Genomic DNA, 12,038 nt, shown 5'->3' on the forward strand with positions numbered 1-12,038 from the left:
GTCGGCTATCTGGCCGGGGGCTGGAACACAGCAGCCCCCACTACTATACATATCAGCAGCATGCTCTGAGAAAACACAATCAGTTTGTCGCCCTGAACGGGTACCCAAACATACAGGAGGTGCACTGTTTACTCAGTGCCTTCCAACCTTTGCTTCTTTACCACAGAACCCTCCCACCCTACAAACAAGGGAGAAGAACAAAGGAAAAGAGGTACAAGGCACTGTACGGTGCCCACAACAAGTAGTGGGACATGAGAAGGGGGCACGGGCCAGAGGGGGTAAGCCCAGGACCAGGTGCCCAAAAGTATGTTACTATTATGATATGTGATTATTGTTATCTCCATATCTGTACAATAAAAACCTACGGCCTTTTATTGCCAACACTTGACAAACACTGTGTGAGCCAAATTATTCTGGATGAGGGTATGGGGTCGGCCAATAATTATGCATGCATATGAGTTCAGCAGTTATCGTTTTCCAGTGGGTTCTCAAATGCGGTGTGGTGGGTACTTCTCGCGTAGTTGGGAAGGGTGCAGGCGTGGTACAAGCTAGAAACAAAGCTAGGGGGGATATGTTTTCATTTAGTTGCAGGAATCTTATACATTCACGCAGAGGCACGTTTATTCACACGCTATATTCAGGAGACTTAAGCTGGGCGAGTGTAGGCTACTATAGTACTGAAACATATATGCCGATCAGGTTCCTCATTCGTCTTTTTTCTCGCAGTCACAAAGGGCCAGCTGGTTGGCAAATTAGCAGACTGATGACATGTAACCAGTTGTGTATGGGGATGGACTGTTGTAATGTAGGCTTACATCTTGTGGTTCCTGACCACGCTTTTCACAGAGCTTTTCCAACCCATATATGCACTACGTTCTCGATCTAGTGGATGTGAAGACTTTGCACCACTGCAAGGCTTTAGCACTCAAGCAATACTGCAGCATTTCAATATTTACTGTCTGCCCTTTTTCTTAGGAATTGTATGATAATGTGTACAATGCTGCTTATTTACCACAAACCTGATTGTGGTGACATTCATTGCGCTCTTTATCCAAGTATGATATGCCACAACTCAACTGGTCCCCTGTTTGACACTTATTTTCTCATATTCTGGATCCACTTAGAAGTTAACTGCGTGGTTCCTCTCTCCCTACGTTGTATGTGGAAATGTCCACTGTCCGTACGGCAATATGCAGCCATTCTCAACATGTTGCTTTAACTATTGGAGTTTTCCTGCTGAATATTCCAAGATGACTTGCAAGCTAATTGACTTGTGAGTGCTTGGGGTTCAATTTCCCAAAGAATCCTGTTATAAGAACCTTCCATGAGACCCATCTAAGTCCTGTTTTTCGCATTGCCTCCCCAATGCTAAGGTGATGCGATATATGACACATCATATTCCATTTGAGACCAGTCAAGTATGCCACCTTGGGTTGATTAAGCTATGTATAATGTAACAATGCCTGTAAGACAAAGGTAATTTTCTGCAGCAAAATGCTTTCGTGTGAGGTAATACAATGCCTTGCTGGTGTGGCCCTGAACTCGAGGTGAACTTTTAGCGATGGCTACTAGCTGGCGTTGTGCCACGTGTGCCTTGGCTCAAATGGAATAAGCTACTTTCACGGTAAGAGTGGACGTTTTATTTTTCCAGCCCTTTTTAATCCCTCCATAACTTTACTGGTGTTATCTGTAAACTGCTTGGACATGCAGGACATTGATGTCCATATTTAAGCCCTGATAGCTTAATCCTTGCACCCAAACCCACAGCTCCACCGTGCCCAATCACCTGCTGTGCAGTCATGCTACCCAGGGTAATTTCTTTTATTCGGGTGCTTTACAAAAAGAGAAGGCATTTCTTCTTCTGGTTTTATTTGAAGTACATGGAGTACTAAAACAAAATACAATTCATTACGGCCAGTGCCATTTTCGTATTGCGCTGAGTGGAGGTGAATGCTGTATGTAGAGGGCGCAGGGGTTTGATGTCAGTTGCCATTATGGGTCACAGTGCATGTGTTGCTTGGAAGTTGTGGCGAGGTGAACCCTCATACTATGGGGGCGGAGGGATATTGGTGTTGATGGCAGGCACCAGGGCCATGGTTAACTCGGTGTTATATTCTCCACTTCAATTCAGCACTTAGTACCACCACCACCACCACCTGCTTGTGTCATTTCCAGATAGAATGATTCTGACTAGAACCTGCAATTCTGGTTCCAAGTTGGAGTCCCTCACTATTTCAAGGGCCCACCTTGCTGTGTCACTTGTTACTTTTTCTATCATGCTAATTCTTACCTTTTCACAGTGACTGCATGCTGGTTGTATACTTGGCTTGACACAAATGTGGATGTTCGATGTGAATCTGCAGGGCTAAAAAGATGTCATCATCCAGAGAAGCCATTCTTGTTAACTTGGGATGCAAAAAGTACCCATAAAGTGGTGGGGTTATTTGAACCCTGTGCACTGATATGATATGCATTTACAACGCGCCTATACACAAGTGTTTCAAGTCGCGGGAAGGGAAGGGAAACTGGGAAGACTGAGACAGCAATCCTACTAGGCCAGGTGACATTGAGATCACTCAAGTGCAGGGGATGGAGAAAGGGGCAGTGCAGTGCAGTACAACAGTAAAATAAATAAAGCCAAAAATAAATGAAGATGCGGCCCGCAGGTGGAAAGTGAAAGTGAAAGTGCAAGGGTAAGTGCAGACCTCCTGTGTCAAGTGCTCGTAGGGTCTGTAGGGATACAGAAACAGTCCCAGAATGCAGCGGTTGCTAGGGGGTCAGTACAGGTGTGCAACTGGTAGGGAGGGGACCTTGGCCCGAGATCAGAGGGTAGCCAGGTAACCAGTGCCATTTCAGATTCAGCCAGGAGATCAGCAGGGGAGAGAAGCAAGCAGAAGCAAAGAGGAAGGTCTTTAGGTGCTTCTGGAACCGGAGATGGTTCTCCTCAAGCTTCAGAGAGGAAGGGAGGCTGTTCCAGAGGAGAGGGAGGCCCCAGCAGAAGAAAGAGATCTACCCCCAACTCGCTGCTTGAATAAACTCGGGGGAGGCGGATGAGCGAAGAGCTCGAGAAGGAAGATATTTAGGAAGAGAGAGTTGAAGGTATTGATGCCCGAGGCCCAGAAGGCCTTGTGCAAGATGCAGTGTGTCTTGAATTTAATCCTCGCTTTCACTGGGAGCCAGTGCAGAGATTTCAGTCCTGGAGAGATACAATACCTGGGCTTGAGGCCAAGGACAAGTCTTGCAGTCCTGTTTTGGATTAGTTGCAGAGAGTGGAGAGTAGGGGCAGGCAGATTTAGAAAGAGGCTGTTGCAGTAGTCCAGCCTAGAGAGAACCAGAGCTCTGGAGACAGTGAAAGTCTGGGGGAAGGAGAGGAAAGGAAGAATACCTCTGAGGAGGTGCAGCTGATAGTGTGACTTCTTAGAGACGTCAGAGATGTGAGGAGAGAAGGAAAGTATGGAGTCTAAGATGACCCCGAGGTTTTTAGCCTCACAGGTTGGAGCAGGAAGAGGGCCAAGAGTGACAGGAAAGGAGGGAGCAGGTGTACCGATGAGGAGAATCTGCCAGAGATCATTGGCGGAACACCACTTCTGGATGTCAGACAGTCAGAAATGAGAGAAGAAGAGGTGGCAGAAGGGAGCCTGAAAATGAGCCGAGTGTCATCCGCATAGCACTGAAAGTTGGGGCAGAGTGCGGCAATCCAGTGGGTAAGAAGTGCCAGGTATTGGTTGAACAGCCAGGGAGAGATGTTAGACCCCCAGGGAACACCAGAGGTAGAGAAGGAGCTAGAGGAGAGGAAGGGCCCAAGTTGGACCTGGGAGGGTCGAAAGGAGGTCAGCCAAGCCAGGGACTGATCAGTGATAACCAGGTTATCACGGAGACATTTGAGCAGGATGGCATGGTTGACCGACCGTGTCAAAGGCAGAAGAGAGATCGAGTAGGATGAGGACACCGGGTTTTGGAATCCAGGTTGGAGAGCAGGTCTTCACGGATGTTCAGGAGAGCAGTTTCTGTGCTTCTGACAGCTCTGAAGCTAGACTGATTGGTCATGGAGACAGCCAACCGATTATGAGTGAAGATTAAGCTGGAGATGACCGGCTTTTCAAGGAGTTTGCCTAGGAAAGGAGTGATGGAGATTGGGTGAAAGTTAGCTGGGCAGGAAGGGTCGGCAGAGGGTTTCTTAAAAGAGGGTGCACAAGGGAGTGCTTCAAGGGGGGGGGGACTCGAGTGGCGAAACGGTGGTTGCAGAAATCAGCCCGAGCAGGAGCCTGGGTGTCAATGTGTTCCTTGATGGTTTGGAGGAACAGGGGTGAACCTGTTTTGACGAGACTTTCATGTCCTGAGTTTTAGAGATGAATTGAGAAGCCTGGGCCGTGCAGAGTGCCTGGGAGGGGACAGGAGAGGTAGAGACTGCAGCAGGATTGGTCAGCACCTTGCAGATTTTTGCCTGAATTATTAGATGCTGCGGAGACGTGGGCTTCGATGTGGGCTGTCTTCTTGGTGCGGACGGAGAGCTGGCATTGCCTTTGGAGCAGGCGTCAGGCCAGTTTGTCAGAGGATGTACCGGAAGCATGCTGTTTTATCTCAGACACCCTGCAATTGCATTTAAGGGTGACGTGGTCTGAGTCGTACCCAGAGTTGCACTTGGTGTTGGGCTTCAAGCGGATCCTCATGACGGGGGCAAGAACATTGAGAGTATCCGATATAGAGTGGAGCATGGAAAGGGCTCTGTCAGCCTCAACCTCAACTGACACATGCTTAATGGGTCGGATAACCGAGAAGGTACGTGGCAGTGCTGGAGTTGGCTTGGCCTGAGGGGTAGAGCGGGTGAGATAAGAGTAAAGGAGAAAGTGCTCACTCAAGGAGAGAGGAGTGGTGAGTGGGTTCGAAAGGGGAAGGTCTGAAGAGATCAGAACATCCAGAGTGCCCTGCAGAGTGAGTCGCCAGAAGGGAGAATTGAGTGTCGCAGAGGTCACACAAGAGTCCAGTGGAAGGAGACGGGAAGATCCAGGTGGATATTGAAGTCTCCAAGAAGGAGGAGTTGACTCGTTGAGCCCAGGAGGGAAGAGGAGAGGTCCACCCACTCTGAGAGGAAGGAGGAGATCTGACCAGGTGGCCGATAGATGGTAGCCACAGTAAGTGAATGGCCAGGAGAGGGAGAGAGCCTGCAGACGAGGCATTCTAAAGGGGAGTAGGCCTGCGTAGGAATGACGGAGGCAGGAATCCAATCGGGAAAGATCAGGGCTACACCCCCTCCGGAACGTTTGGATCTGGGCACGGAGAGGATCTTGTAGCCATCAGGGAGCAGAGTGTCAAAGCTAGTGACGGAGCTGGCTGTGAACCATGTCTCGGTGAGACCGAGGTCATGTTCTTCCAGGAGGCGGCAGATGTCGGAGGAGTGTTTGACAGCTGAGCGAGAGTTTAGAGTGGCAATATGAGAAGGTTGCTGTCCTTGAAAGACTTCCGGGCAGGGCTACAAATCTGAGGTACGTCCTGCGGATGTGTAGAAGCAACCCGATGGTGGGGGTGGGGGAGCAGACGAGGAAGGAGGAGAGGGCAAGGTTGCCAAGGAGGAGACAGCAGATGTAGACGACGAAGCCGTAATGGCTGTTCTTGCAGAAAGAATGTTACCTGTAAAAAAGGAGTAAACAGCAGGTTGTGCAAAGATTGAGGTTTCATGTGTAGAACTGCAGAGATTATGCTATGTTCTGTCAAGACTGAAAAGCATTGCTTACTGTCTGAGCCCCTTTATATCAGTCCAGAGCTATGTACACACTCTTAGCATAAGTCACAGAGAGGAAAGCAATCCTTTGTCGGAGATGAAGCAAATGGATTGCAGTGCACCCTTGTGATCTTGGAAGTCTATTAGAAATGTTGAGCTCCTGTTTACTACATGAATGCATTACTTTCGTTTTGGACATATGTTGTATGCTTTGTACAGCAATTAATCCTTATTTGGTAGGTAGGGTTTGACGGTGGAAAAGTGAGAAAGTGAAAATGGGAGCGGCCTACAGAAGAACATATTTGGCCAGACTATCTCTTATAGCTTGCTGAATGGGGGCACTCAAATGAAAAAATAGGGTAGCACTGGTGATGTGTAACATAACCAGCCCTTATGGATGCTCTCTTCCCCATAGGCATGTTCTATTATTTTCTCCACCAGTGCTCCGAGTATGATGCAGGCCTGAGTGCATATGCACAAAAGAGCCCCGTTCTTAGGTGTATTTTTTGATGGAGAAACATGACGGTCCATGTTGCATGAAAAAGAGCCACTTGCAAAATACTTTCTTGTGTCGCTAATATAGCCACATCTCAAGGATATTGTTGACGGTAATATATGTAAGGGTGTACAAGTAGGAGACTGACACACAGATGGCATATTCTTGGTCATAAACTTCTATTGAGCAAAATAAAAGGGAAAAACCTTACACATCCCTATTACTAAAAGGGGGTTCTCTGTCGGGATGTCTGTCTAAAACAAGTATTACACTGTTGCGTGTCAAAACCTATTTCCTTCCTTTGCATTCTAAATCAAAATGAAATAAAGTGGTATTCTTCTTGATTCGGAAGAATGTTTTTGTCGTTCTGGATGATGAACCAAAGTTCGCTTTCAGAGGATGAAAAGGAAAAGTTCTTCCAAAAAAACAAAAAGTCTCAAAGGCTCTCTTGACGCAGCGTTCCACCAATGCATATGGAAAAAGAAAGCCTTGTGTCTTCACAAGGTTAGGGAGATGGCTTCCTCTTCTAACCTTCCTCTGGTTTCTTAACACTTTTCACAGCACCAGGATGAACAACTTCTTTCCCCTAGCTTTTACCATACAGCTAAAAATATTAGGGGCAATTACTCACTTTCCTAGGTTTCTCGCACAATGTTCCCATCCACCAGTATGGGACAATTCCCTTTCCCTCGCCCTCCTCAGGCTCTTCACAATGCCAAGACAATGACTCCCTTCTCTTGACCTTTCACAATGTTCATCAAGCACCAGGGGGAATGTCTCTCTTCCCCTGGCTTTTTTTAGCCTTTTCACAATGCCAAGAGTATGACTCCATTCTCTTGACTTTCTCGCAATGTTCACAAGGCTAGGCTGTATTGCTCTATCTCGATTTGGGTCCAAGACCCTGTTTTCCCTTCTGACCTGACTTGGTATACTCCCCTGCCAAGTACAGTTGTAGGGGATGAGTAGCTTCTTGATATTCACTATTTTTATTCAGGTACCGGACCCTGGTTTCTTTTCTGCACAGACCTGCCAAGTACTGTGTTGTATCTTCTTGATCTGTATGGTTTCTCTTCTAAATGCACTTGGAATATTCTTTTGCAGTACTGCAAGGAAGCAGTGGTTATTTCAGTTCATTATACCCGTACCGCGTCGTCGTCTCCTGGGCTAGCTTGTGCCTGCCAGTCTCCAAGCATCGCCCATGACCTTCAGTGTTTGTCGGGTGCCCGGTCGGTTGTTCCCGGGGTATACTCTTACAATTTCCATATAGGGTGGGATGCTCACTTTGGTTCCACAGAATACTCTTCATGACTCTGCACTTCTTCTTCGTCCCAGTATGATTATGATCGCTCTGTATTGGGTTTGCTGGGCGCTTCCTCGTCCCAGTTTTCCAGCATACTTCAGGCAAGTAGTCCCTACTCTGCCTCGTCTCTGTGGTTCTCACAAGGGTTGCACTATCTACTTTAAATGCATATATGGAGGTGTGTGGGACTAGTGTATTGTGTCCAAGGAATGATGGAGGTTAGGAATATGTTATGGACGTACCACATTCTCCCTGAGAAGTTGTCCCATAGGGGGGGATCTCTCCCCATGAAATCCTCCAGCTAAGTACCATCCCCAAGGGGCACATCTGGTAGTGGCCTCACTCCCTGGGCTCATTGGAAGCCCCCCCATCCCCTGTAGGGGAGAAGGGAAGACGTCAGAAGATTTGTCATACATAGTAGTACCATGTTGATACAGCCGTTTTCAGGCAAGACAACTCCGATCTGCTCAATTGTCCCTCGCAGGTCTAGGGCTTTGCATTCCGCCACTGGGATGGGCAAGCAGATTTTTCTCTGAGAAAACGATCCTCCACCTCGCCTGGAGCTGGCTCGCTCAGCAGTCTGTTCTGTTAAGCCCCTTCCCCACACTTTACCCTTCAGTCCCAGGTTTTCTATGCCTATTTGGTTCACCACCACTGGGGCTAAGTGAATGTTTCTGAAGGCTATTTCTGCCCTCTACTGCTATCTAGGGGAGCTATAAGGACGTGCATTACTAAAGGTCTAGCATAGTAAGTTGTGTTCTGGGACATCACTGGGAAGATATTGCCATGCTGCAGAGGGGTGGGGGGCGTGTGGAGAAACCCAGATTGTGCATAATGGAGGCATCTCTGTTTGGCTATACATAGATTTTTAAGTTAAGGTAACTATATGAAGTGGTGGTTGAGGGAATGGGGAAGGGGGAAGCTCTGTCAGATATAAACGGCCATGAAAGAAATCATGGAAACATACCTCTAGTTCATGACATAGGCCCTCAGAAATTGCACAGGAGAATGTATCTAGAGCTGCAGAGGAAACCTTCGAGAAATGGCTTCAAATGCCTTATTGTGGCAGTATCTGTGGTTGCGATATTGGGAATTTTCCTCCGCAACTTCAAGCAGCTCTAAAGGGTCACTACAGTTCAATTAGCCGAGATGCAGGGGTTCTTCGGTGCGTTAGGCTACCAAGTTATCACCCTTGACCTGTCGGTAATTAAAAGTTTCTATATAGGAAAGTTCTAAGATTTAATATTTTCAGTTTTTGATTGCTTTCTTGGTGCTGGGGGGAGGCTGATTAAGACCAGAGTGTAGGGAAAGCAAGGGATAACACACAAGACTCCTACGCTCATATGTGGACCGAGTAAGCAGTTGGCACGCCCCTGGGCCCGCCCGATCCTATGTTTCTCCTGCTCCTGTAGCCCTAGTCTTTAAATGTTAACCTGTAATATATGTAAATTATCCATACGGCCAATCGTTTTTTATGTATGTTTATCCATGGGCTGTCTCTGCTGTTCCATTGCTTCCGCGCTACACCTGCCTCATGTGTCTGCCATTGCTAGTATGGTTCTAGTGAGAGGCTCCCAGCAATCGGTGACGCCTGGTCAGCCAAGCAGTACTTGGGCATGTACAGAGTTTCTTGCCGAAGCTCTCCTGCTAAATACATAGACATGATTAGGAAATATGCTTACGGGAGGAGCCTTTGGTTCTTTTTCTCCTGTTGCTGCATTTTTAAAGGAATTCCTCTATCCAATGGCATCCGTGTGTAAACTATGTCCTGCAACCATTTAGAGTGCAGATTGCCTCCTCTTAAGGAGACCGTGCATCCAAAATGGTTCATGGTTAAAACCATAGGTCCCGTGACTAGACTCTTAAACAGATAATCCTGAAGAAGGGCATACAATCTGAAAATGGTGTGAGGAAACTGAAGCATAGATTTGGTGGTAGAGGAGTTCTCCTGGGATTATGTCTTTCCATAAAATACTGGACGAAAGGAGGCTTTGCTGTAAAATTAAGCTTTTTTCACAGAAATGGAATTGAGTCCACAAAAAACCTCCCCACATATGGGGTCGAAATAAAGCTTTTACATGAATTTAAAAGACTGCCTTTTGACAAATGACCATCCAATAGCACGGGAAAATTGAGGGCTCTGCCGTTGGGTTATGCACGATAAGAGGAGGTGCTGAACTCTCACATTCGCCCTCAAATTTTGATCCCTTTGCTCTAGGTGCACGTCTGCTAACCTCTGGAACATGGCTTGTGATGCTCGTGGTAGATTAATCGTATTCTGTGTGTTTTGTCTAGGTGCACAGAAGACCCCTTTATTTAAGAAAGCGCTATAGAGATCTAAAGGCATATATTTTTCTCTTCGTTTCTCCACGGTTATTAGCTTCAGTTGCTCCCAATGTTTGACACTCAAAGCTGCACTCATCTTTTGTACGTCCTTACACACAATTTTTAATTATCCTACATAAAAGGCCAATATATGTTCTATATGGAACATATAAGTGAACTAGCAATTATGGTTAATGTCCTTGTTGACTTTAAATCCCTTCCGATATTGTCTAGTCCTGGTTTTCTGGGACTGAAACGACTCCCGGAGTAACACTAGGCCGTTGGTCTCTGCGTCAGCGCTCATGGAATCAAATTTTCAAACCCCAGAAGCTGTAGGTGGGTGGAAAGTGGGGCACAAGTGGAGCAGGCGAGCAATATAAGATGCGAGTGCCCTTCTTCAGCAGTTCATTGGTGACTGTATGACCTATGGTCCTGTATAACAATTGCGCTTTGAAACACATTGTGTATAGGCGCTATATAAATAAACTATCATATATACGTGGTCTGCACGCCCTTTACTACACTGACCCAACAAAACACAATCTACCGATCTGTAAACCACACCCATGCTTGGCGAATGATGTTAACCGAACTGAAGCTGCAAACAGGACATCACGAATATCCCCCTGCCTTTGTCCCGCTACACCCAACTAACCCTCACTACCAGAGCACCACTCCGGTGGTGATACCGCACGGTATAAATGTCCTTTAACATTAACATGATATACGGCCTATGAACGCGGGTAGCACCTCGTCCTACGTCATTGGCTTCTGTGAGTCAGTTGACGATTGGCTTCAGCTCGCCCATTGGATTCTTTGCCGTCTAAGCCCTTTCCTTCACTGTCTGGTGGCTCTGTGGCTGCCAGAGCAGACAGGCCATGTGTGCACAGTGTGTTCCCTTTCCCGTGTGAGATTCCTCTTGTATGTGCCTGTTGGCATTTACCTTTTCTCTTGCGAGGGAAGGATATGCCATGCTGCTGCGAGGCCCCTTCCCTCGCACCCCTCCGTCTATTGAGAGTTCCCGTCTAGAGAGAGGCATCTTGTGCCCGCGTGCCATTCATGCCAGAGCACTAGAATTCTTTCTCACGCTATTTATACCCTCGTCGAAGCACCAACGCGGGGCACTCTCGAGCCCAAGGGCTGCAGCTCGCGGATATTCAACCGGCCCATGCTAGACATTACGATGATGGAATTACCCGTGAAATAGTTAATTTCAAAGTTCAACATTGCAAACAAGCCTTTGAAAAAAGTCCTTTCTTCCTGAACTTGGAACGGTTTTGTAAGGAGCATTTTGTGAACTTGCTGGCTCACTAGATGGCTGTATTTGTGTTTGGTTTACCAGTTTATTTTTACGGTTATCTTTTTGTGGGAATTATTGAAAGGTACGCAGTGGCCAAGAAATAAAAAAAGGTGATTGATGCATGGTCTAATTTATAAACTTGAACAAAGCAGACATTCGGGGACCATCTAGTGTAAATTTCAAGTACTCCCAATTGTTTGTCATTTACCTAATTCCCAAACTACATGTATGGGTTCAGTCTACATAGGTAATAATTTTTAGAAGACTAGCAATACCCGTACATTGAAGCACAGGTAAACATTTCTAGTTGCAAGCTACTAGCCAGGGATGAAAAATCATTGCCCTCTCAATTCTCGCATGCACACAAGCGCACCAGTTCTTACTTGCCCAGAGTCAATTGGTTAATCAGTAACTAGTGGCGATTTCAAAGTTTGGTGCCGACCATGTGCAATACTTACCTGTTACTGGACTGATCGGCGCGAGGGATCTATCTGTTCCCTCTTTTGGTTTTCTCTGCTCAGTGGCTGGGCCGATCGAGGTGCAGTCTGGGACGCTATTGTCTATCAGTGCATGCTTATCTGGGTGGACTAGGCTACTTCATTTAGAAAGCCAAGCCGGGACTGAATTCACCCACTCTGTATTTGCCCCACCCTTCGTTCAATGGAAGCAAGTTGTTTGTATATTTGTAACTCGTCTACACATGGGATTCTGTTGTTGCTTGCATTGGAAAGCTGATCCATTCATCACACCCTGCCCCATCACACCATGGCCCCTCCCTACTGGCATATTGTTATTGTACTTGTGTTTTTTGGTAGCAGCCGTTTTTGTAGCTGACGCAGGGACAATTGCTAAAACTACATAGTGCTTTTTCCTGCATACATGCACCCGGGATGAACCT

General features: G+C 46.9%; 1 protein-coding gene across 1 annotated transcript in view; it reads left to right on the top strand.

Annotated features, from left to right (window-relative positions):
* The window catches only part of SNX18 (sorting nexin 18), a 162,020-nt gene that overhangs the window by 33,537 nt on the left and 116,445 nt on the right, over positions 1–12,038 (top strand). The gene's annotated exons all lie outside the window — the stretch shown is intronic.

This window comes from Ambystoma mexicanum, chromosome 6p, assembly GCF_040938575.1.
Source record: "Ambystoma mexicanum isolate Mex_15411 chromosome 6p, UKY_AmexF1_1, whole genome shotgun sequence".
In the NCBI taxonomy this organism is placed as follows: Eukaryota; Metazoa; Chordata; class Amphibia; order Caudata; family Ambystomatidae; genus Ambystoma; species Ambystoma mexicanum.